Genomic DNA, 10,333 nt, shown 5'->3' with positions numbered 1-10,333 from the left:
TTCGAGATGGGATGTCGAGCTCAAGAACCATGCTCCGAAGTTCCTGAAGATGAAGGTGTTCTCGGAGCAACCTTTCGAGATCGAGGTCATTTCGAGATCACCGCACTCGAGATCATACATCATACTTTGCAGGCTCGACTTACAATCCTAGATCACTCTAATCCTCACGAGACCATTTGTTGTGAACTCAGCTTTCGAGGTCATATTTACTATGGCTCGAAATCTGGGTATAACATAAAATATCTCAAAAATATCATATTTTAATTTATTTGATTATTATTTTTAAATAATTATCATTGTAAAATATCTCAAAAATATCCTATCCTAATTTGTTTAATTATTTATTATTTTTAAATAATTATCATTGTATAATATCTCAAAAATATCTTATTTTAATTTTTTTCATTATTTATTCTATTTAAGTTTGAGTGTTTACAAATTATCGTTAAATATAAGAATATTCTGTTAAATATAAGAATATTTCGTTAAAGTTAACATTAAAAAAATAAAAATCTGTTAAAATCAAGAATTTCTGTTATCTACACACTTATTATATAATACTAGGTAGAAGCAACGTACAATGCACATTTGCTTAGTTTCAAAGTTCTAAATTTTGTCTACAATTTTAATAAAAACTGGTTCAAATTTTAAAAAATATATATAATCGAATGAATTATAGTTCTATAGTATATATAAATATTTATATCAATAATCTCTACATATATGACTTCTAAACACAACGTTGAGATAAATATATATTTATATGGCTACATGACATATATATAAAATACAATAATATTTAAAAAGAAATTAATAATAGAAATAAAATAATAATAGAAAAAAATCAGTGTAGACAGTAGTATACATGTATCAACTATTTTTAGTTTATAATGTATCTCGCAATGTCCGTTGGTGAATTTGATGAAGAAAAAAAAATCTTCAATCACTTGATAAAAAATAAACTATCGTACAAATTTATAAGATGATATATATATATGTCTTTTTTGTTTTTAAATAAATATGATTTAGTTATTTAAATTATCATAAAATACATTTAGATTTTTATATTTGAATATTCAATTTAATTTTTTTGATTTTTTGTTAATTACATTTAGATTTTTATGATTTTTTATTTATTAATTAGTATTAATTCATATATGTATGCAATTAGATTTTTTTCTTCAAAAGAATGATTAATTTTCAAATGATTTCAGACATAACATATATTATTATTATTATAAACATATATTTATGGTTAAATTTGATATTTATTTTATAAGAGCTTTTATGTAGTATATACCAAACACTCTCGAAAGCTCTTCAACAAAGAAAAAAGTTCTTTCATAATATAAAAGCAGCGTGCAATATGCACGTTAGCTTACTTTTATTTATAGAATTTATTAAATTTATATTAATGTCATATAAATTTCAAATAAATATCATATTTTAATTAAATAATTTATTTAGTTTTGTTTAAGTTTATGTTTGTTCTAGGTTTTTAATTTGGGAGTGACAACAAGAGATTATATATTATATTTTTAATGTAATATTAAATATTATACGTGGATTTTTAATTTAAGTTTCTCACTAGTTTTTTTAAAAAAAAATAATTTGTTGCTAATTGACAGTAGATTATGTAATATGTTTAATATGATATTATTCTAATAAGTGAGTTTAAGTTTAATTAAATTTTATTTAACTTATAAAACATATGATTTTATTATTTTTAAATAATTATCATTATAAAATATCTAAAAAATATCGTCTTTTAATTTGTTTAGTAAATTATTATTTTTAAATAATTATTATTGTAAACTATCTCAAAAATATCATATTTTAATTTGTTTAATTATTTATTATTTTTAAATAATTATTATTGTAAAATATCTCAAAAATATCATATTTTAATTTTTTTAATTATTGATTTAAGTTTAAGTATTTACAAACTACCGTTAAATATAAGAATATTCTATTAAATATAAGAATATTCCGTTAAAGTTAACATTAAAAAAATAAAAAACTGTTAAAACCAAGAATTTTCGTTATCTACACACTTATTATATAGAAGAGATGTAAATATATATAGCTTTAATTTTGGATTTGGCCATTTATATCTAGTTGTTGCTTCATATATCATATTAATTAACTTGTATATGACAAGATATATATTTATATAGTAACAATGTTGGGACTATCATATTTTATTACTTTAAGAAGGTTATAACTTAATAGAACTATGTCTGTAAAATGTTGTAAATATACACATTTAAATATAGATTAAATAATAATTGATAAAACATGTCAAATTCACTGTATAATAATAAACGAACATGACATAAATGTATAGCTATAATGTACATATCTATATAATGTTGAAAATATACAAAGTTATTTTAGAAGTCTAAATTGATAATTAATTTATCATGAATTTTTAGTATGTATAAGATAGCATATATATAAATATATTTAATATTAAGACAATCATTACTATATAGAGGCATATTTTCTAAAGACGGGATCAAGAAATATTATAACTTATTACAATGTGGAGTTTATGTCATGATTAGTGACATAAACTCCACACTTATATATATTTAATTAATGTGAATACATGATTAGTGATTACATTAGGAAGTTACCATGTATTGATTATTTATTCTTTCAATAATATTTTATTATTTATTTTAAAGGAATTCATAATATTTTATTAAGAATGTGAAAGGTTGCATTGTTTCTTCATAACACACACTATAAATATAACATCATACACCCTAAATCGATTGTGCTATAAATATATATATATTTTTTAAATCAAGTTTTACACATTTAACTACCATGTCTATCATTAACATATCAAATTCAACATATTCAAAGAATGAAGATAATTCTTCACCCTTTCATTCCAAAGATGATGAAGTAGGTTCTCCATTGAAGAAGATCAAGGTTGAGAAGTTTGGCAAAGACGTAGAGTCTCCATTGAAGAATATCAAGACCGAGAAGTTTAGTGATGATGCGAAATATGTGAATCCTCTTGATGCTCAACTAGAGTACAATCCAAATATAATATATTTCGATATTATGTTCCAAAAATTTGATGAAAATTTTAGTCGTCTACTTGAATTGAATAACAACATGGATGAATTTGTTCAAGAGATGACAAGATGTGCATTTGCGATGCAAACTCTACATTGATCAATGGCCAACTATTTTGATGCAAAGACGAAAAAGAACAAGGTGTGGGAGAAATATTTGGAGAAGATGACAAAGAAGAACGACAATCTGTAAAATGCTTCAAGTGTTTTTTTTTAATTTAATGTTTCTATGTGTTTCTTTAGGTCTTACTGTAATGTTTTTAGTCTATTATGTTTTAATTTTTTTATGGACGTTTTCTTATTAGGATTTGTTATAAATAGAAACTTTTATTTCTTTTTGGGTCTTCAAATAAAATCTTATTATTTAGTTATTAATAATGTTATAATTAATAATTTTGTTGGAGTGAAATTGTCCAATTTTTTTATAAAAAAAATTAATGTCAAAATTGTATATCAATTTTCAGTTTTCAATTTATAATTATATTTTAATTTTAATTAATAATTAACAATTGACCATTAAGCAATATCTAAATAAATGGACTTTATAAATTACATAACCAATTATATTAAATGAATATATTTTCTTATTGGGCAATATAGGACTAATGAATAAATATCTAATTTCACAACAACAATAATTGTATTTTCCCAAGAGAATACAAAGAGATGCATCTTTTCAAAAATCAAAATATTTTTGTTTAGAAAAATGGGGTATTTAATTTTTTGATTTTTTTTAGTAATATGTGTTAGCCGACATTAATGCTTTAAAGAAGTTTCAATTAATTCCCTATTTTCAAGGTAAAGAATATCAATAGTTGTTTTAAGTATTGATTATGATGCAATCTTATCAATAAATGCTCATTTATTGATAATAGAAAATTTGAATACTTGTATTGTTTTGTAGTTTATGGAAAAAATGAAATCAATTAAGTTAACTTATTTTGGGAAAAAAAATGAAGAGTTGTATTGATTCACTTTACCTATAATCAAAGTAGTTTAGCATAAATTAATTTTTTTCGGATAAAATTGGTATTTAATTTTGAATTTTTAAAAAAAAAAAATACAAGTGTGACCAAAATTAATGCATTTTAAAAAAGTTTCAATTAATTCCCTATTTTCAAGGTAAAGAATATCAATAGTTGTCTTATTTATTGGTTATGATGTAATCTTATCTTATTTTTAATGTGAAATTAGTTATATAAAAAAATTGAGAAAAAAATGAGGAGTTGTATTGATTCATTTACCTATAAATAAATGATATTCTTCTGTATATATCCACACAATATCTTTTCTCTCACAATAGATTTCTCTCTACTACACAATTTATAATATGAATCATTGTGAAGACGATAAACGAGCCATGGATTTGAAGAGAAAAGTTTACGATTTCATTTATGAATCAAAGATAGAAAAACTTCTAAAAGAGTTCGAATATATGGAACTCTACTTAAATGAAGAAATCGTGAAGGAAGAGTCTATCGATTTGATTAAGAATAAATTTCCCAACAATTATAGAAGGATGAGAAAAGATTATACCACAATGATTCTCCAAAATCTCACGGATGAGTTACTACATTGGAGGACACAACAACGTTTACTTCATGGGAAGACCAAGGATACATGTGGTCGAAACATTGAAGATTTGATGAAGTTCACGGATGTGGTGATGACTTATTTACAAGGTGAAAACAATGAAGGATGCTCAAAGAAGGGTAAAACTATTTGTCATGAATCAAAAAATAATTTTACTAACCTTGACATTGTTGACCTTGGAGACAACTCAACAAGAAGTTCCAGCGACCCAACAACTATTTCTCTAAAGTAATGGAAGATCAAGATTAATTAGGTCTTCAATATTACAAACAATTAGGTCTTTAAATTTTTATTTTAATATTGTACTGGAAAGTTTAATTTTTTGTTTTTGCTATAATGTTTAGTTATTGTTGGAATATTTTTATTCAAATTTATATTTCAATTTGTCAAAACTTTATAAAACTAATAGTCATCCATTATTTTCTTGTAGATAAAAAGTCATTAATTAGTTGTTATTTCAAAAATAAATTCATAAAGATTTGAAATATTATAAATTCTTCATTTAATCATAATTTCGAATTAATATTTAAGAAAAATTCAAAAATTTATTATTTTTTCCTTTAATAATTCGAAATTCCCAATTCTACATTATTATTAATTGAGAAATTTAAATTTGTATTGTATAATGTAATATGAAAAGTTTTATTTCTTATTTTTGTTTTGATGTTCATGTATTATTTGAAAAACCAATAGTCATCCATTATTTTAGGGTACATAAGAAATCATTAATTAGTTGTGATTTCCAAGATAAAATTTAAAAAACTCAACTTCCAAATTATATTTTCAAAAAAAATATAAATATTTATATTTTCCAAATAAAAATTTTGAAATTAGAATTTAATAAGTTAAAGAAATTTTTTAAAATATTTTTAAAAAATAAATTTCAATTAGTAAATTAGAAATTACATAAACTTACACCAAATAATATTTAAAATACTACATTGGAAATTAAAAAAACTTATTCCTTCCTATAATATAAAAATACAAAAGTAAACCAAATTACTACTCCACATCTCCCTAATTATTGATTACATTACTAGTAACAATGATATCTTCATTTTGTTCTTCAGATTTTTGAGATGCTTCACATAGTTGTTGTACAAAACAATAAAAAAAAAAAACTATTAAGATAAACATATGTCAAACATATAATGTTTCATACTATAAAATTATTAAATTAATTAAGATATACCAACCAGACGATGATGAAGTTTATGTATAATATTATTTGAACCATTTAACCTATCTTTAGATTCAAGGATCTTTATAACCAAAATATTTTACAAATTAACAACCATTGTGAGCAAAGGATTTACTTTTGTCACCCTAACTTGTAAAAAATAAATTAATATAAATTTTGAAAATAATTAAAATAATAAAAAAAAATACATACAAATTTTACATGGTCAGAAATTTAAAGGTTCCCTTTGTTTACATCTGATAGTATATTAATGGTCATTGCATCGCCATCCTCATCAGGTATGACAAAACTCCATGGTGGAATAAGAACATCACGGTCTACCTCATCTACACATACATAATTTTCGTATTCCTATTTTTTAAATAGGAAAAAGAAAAAAGATTTCATAAAAATAATAATCCAAGTGTTCTAACATAAACATAAAATGAGATCTCCATCATAGACGCATATATATAGATATGAAGATATTACCTTGTAAAAATAGCAATAAGACTCATTATGAAGACAACGTCGAGTTCTACTTTCGAACATTGAAGAAGATGACTCCAAACTTTTCATAGGAGATCGATATCGGCGAGCGCGATCTAAAAGCAATTTGGACCTGATCCAATTAGGAGAAAATGAGTTCTCATAAAAAAATTTCCTATTATTTCCAACCATTCTTCCTAAATCCTCATATCTACTTCTTTTGTTGTTCTTCTCCTTCCCTTCTCCTCCCATGCATTTTCTCTCTCCCCCTTCTATCTTTTTTCCCACACAAATTTTTTCACCTTCTTTCTCTCCTTCACATACTCACGAAATCATGGGTAAAGTTCTAGTTTTTATGTTTATTTTTTTTATTTTGAATGAAGAAGAAGAAGAAGACGAAGAAGAAACGAGGGTTTAAGAAATGGGCGTGTATTTATTATGAAACCCTAATTTTAAAATTAAGTCAAAACTTGAAAAGAGAGTTTACCTCTTATTGGTTGGAATCGCCATTCCTAATGGCCAAAAGAAAATTCAAAATTAATGCCAAAAACAAAAAGAATCTATGCCAAAAAAAATAATCTTTATTTGTTGGTAACTTGATGTATTAAGTCACCTACATGTCATGTCAGCATATTTGTACATACGTATGGTTAATACCATTGTGAACTTTTCTCTCTCTCTCTCTCTATATATATATATATTATATATATATGGAAGACTTCTCAATGGTTAGTACCCATAGATGGGTACTAACAATTATGATAATGTGATAACATAGTGACTTGGTATAGCAAGTCACCAACAGGTAAATATTTTTTTCTACATTAATTTCAAATTTAGTCATTTTTTTTGCCATAATTAAATAGTGGTGTGTTTACGTACAGATGAATAGGATGGAGAATATGTGTGAATGTCATTTCTCTTGCTTACTTTAAAAATGAGAAATGTAGATTTTGTCAATCATTATTCTTTGTTTGTTGTTTTAAAAATTATGTTTATGGAAATGAGAATCGAAGAAAAAATTTGTTGTTTTTAAGAAATAAGAACAGGTTAGTTAATATTTTATATAAAAAAACCTTTGTATAAAAAGTAATAAATATATTTAGGAAACAAATAAATATTGTGAAAATCTATAATAAATAATAAAATAATGTAATGTGAGAAAAAGAGAGAGAGAAAAAATAAAAGATAATGATAAGAGGAAAAGTGATTTGACAGAAAATGATAACATAGAAAGTAATATAAGAAAAAGTAATGAGAGAAAATAAAGTACTATGAGAGAATGATGAAAAAGAATAATGATACGAGAGAAAATGATTAAAAATATTGTATTTGAAAAACACAAAAATAGTTTTTTGATGTTCTTTAAATTCTATGCTTGTTTAAAAATGTTGCTCTTCGTTTTCTTGATACTGTTTTCATAAAAATAATTTTTATTTTTAAAAATAAAGGACGGTATTTTAGTATAATGTCAAACATGTTTGTAGTCTATAGATACCCACATAAGTTTGGAATTGATGAATGAAATTGGCAATCTCATAGTGTTGGGAGGACTGCTATCTCATTGCTCTTTAAATTACACATTAATAATCATATGTTTATTTTAAAAGTTAAAATTTGATAAAATTATAAACTTAAATTGAAGGGTATTGTTGTAACTTACATTCTTCATATCTTCGGCGGACAACATTACAACGCACAAGCATCAGCATCGCGCCACTTAAAACCAAAATTCCAAAACAAAAGAATATTTTGAGTTATGTGAACCAATAATCAACTAACGTGATGAACATAATTAACAAAAAAAAACTAAGTTGATGAAGAATAATTTCATAAAGTTGTTATATAAAAATGTATACACTTTAAAATCACAACTCAAACAAACAAACAAGATGCATATCTAAAATCATGTCGCTAAAATAGTAAAAGATCAATCATATAATAATTAATAAGACTAAAACCTACCCATAAAAATATAACAAAAATAAGATGGAGAGAAAACATACATTACTAAAAGAGTATTGCTATAGAATAATTATGGTGTCCAATACTACATTATGTTAATTGATGAATTTAGTATCGGATTCTACATATTCTATTTGCACCCATCACGATATGCAATCTAAGGTGTTGTTGTTTATTATTGGTGCCCCATAATAATACTCTTACTAAAATCATGCTTCAAGTAAGAAGTTCTATAATTTTTTTCGAGAATAAAAAGAAAAATAGGATATTTGGCTAGAAAGAAAAATCGAGAGAAGTATATTAAGTGTGGGGCCTACAAAAAAAAATTCCCTCAAAATTAGAAAGATTTTTTCTTATAAAAACACATAAATAAATAATTACTAAATTATTTTTATATTAATAATTTAAGAATTGTTGACGTAGTTTTTCGCCAACAGTGAATTACGTAATTAGCTGGAATAGATTAGTGCTTAAGGATAAACCGTAATAAGGAAAATAACACTTAGGGATGCTGGAAATGAAATATCAAGAACACTCGTTCCTTTTTACGTGGTTCGGAAGCTAAAATCCCCCTAGTCCACGAGTCAATATTATAATTGTATATCTCTCTATATTTTGGCAGAATATTTGCATTACAGAGAAAAAACCCAACCCCTTCCCTATCCGAGGTCTTGGTATTTGTAGAAGAACCATCCCAGGATAGGTGTTGGGGTCATCACGTGAATACAAACCCTTCCTGTGACCTGTCTTGCACAAATGATGAATATTACAATTTACATTAAGGTATGGTCTACTCATTAGGTAAACTGATCATGGGTCGTCTGGCATAATCGGACACGTGATGTCTAATCATGCACGTTTATATATAACGTATCCAGGTTTGTAAGGGTCCATGGACATGGCAAATCATTAACATACCCCGAGCTGAGTGTAGCGTCAGCTCGCTTCTTTGATGCCATGCTTCATAAGTGTTCCTAGCTCGTACCTATTGCTTTGTATTCATCAGCTCGTGATATTTACCTGGGGAATTGCACTGTCTTTACAGAGGAAGGGTGAACTTGTGGGTCATCTATTATAGTACTGGGCTAGATAGTTGTATCCGAGCTGTCTAAAAGACTCGTTTGAATTTCAGGATGTACATTTTCCCCCCAAGTCCCTGCTTGTGTTCTATGACATTATTTTCTGACTTACACGACAGGGACTTTTAAACTTCTGTCGCTATTGTCCATGTTTGTTACTTACTTAAGTACTGGACACGTGGTACACCGCAATTGGCATCTGTTCGGGTTTCGAGGTTTGCATTAATGGCCTGGCCACCATTTTGCCGTCGTTTCGTCTTTCGAAACAACATCCTTGGATGAAAACCATTTGTGGCAAAAAAAAAAAAAAAACTTCAGAAACCCAATCGTTCAGGATCCTTCTAGAAACTCTCCCCTGCATAGTTTACTTCTCTCATCTGAAGAACATACTGTAAGTCTTTTGGTTTTGTTGAAATTTTTTCTTTAACTAGTTTCTGGGTTTTCTTCCCCCCCCCCCCCCCCCCTCCTTTTTTATATATACACCATGCCTATCTGTACACTTCCGTAGTTCATATTAGATTATTTCCCAAATGTCTTTGGCACATAGGCTTCGACTTAGTTTTTACTGAGTAGGTCCTAAAAATACCTCTAGAATTGTGGTATCCATAAAACTGGATAATTTATGGTAGATTTTAGGAAATACCCATTCAGGATATAGAAGGTGAAAAGTTTTTAGGGTTCGAAACTAGGTTGCTTAGGGGTTACGCTTCTTGGGTGTTTTTGCTCTAAATTACTCCCCAAGGAGGGAAGTGGCCTGATTTCTGACATATGAATCCCTAAATATCAGGGGTCTGTTGGGAAACCTAGGCGCATAGCATAGGTAGCGCGTGGCACCACACTGCGGGCTGAGATTGCCTCAGCTCGCGTGTTAGAATCCTCAACCTTTCTTTGTTATTTCTTGCTTGTATAAAAATTCTAGGTCTCCCACTAAGAGT

Source organism: Humulus lupulus, chromosome 2 (genome assembly GCF_963169125.1).
Source record: "Humulus lupulus chromosome 2, drHumLupu1.1, whole genome shotgun sequence".
Classification (NCBI taxonomy): domain Eukaryota; kingdom Viridiplantae; phylum Streptophyta; class Magnoliopsida; order Rosales; family Cannabaceae; genus Humulus; species Humulus lupulus.
The sequence above is the reverse complement of the archived record's forward strand: the minus strand, read 5'-3'. Positions refer to the sequence as shown.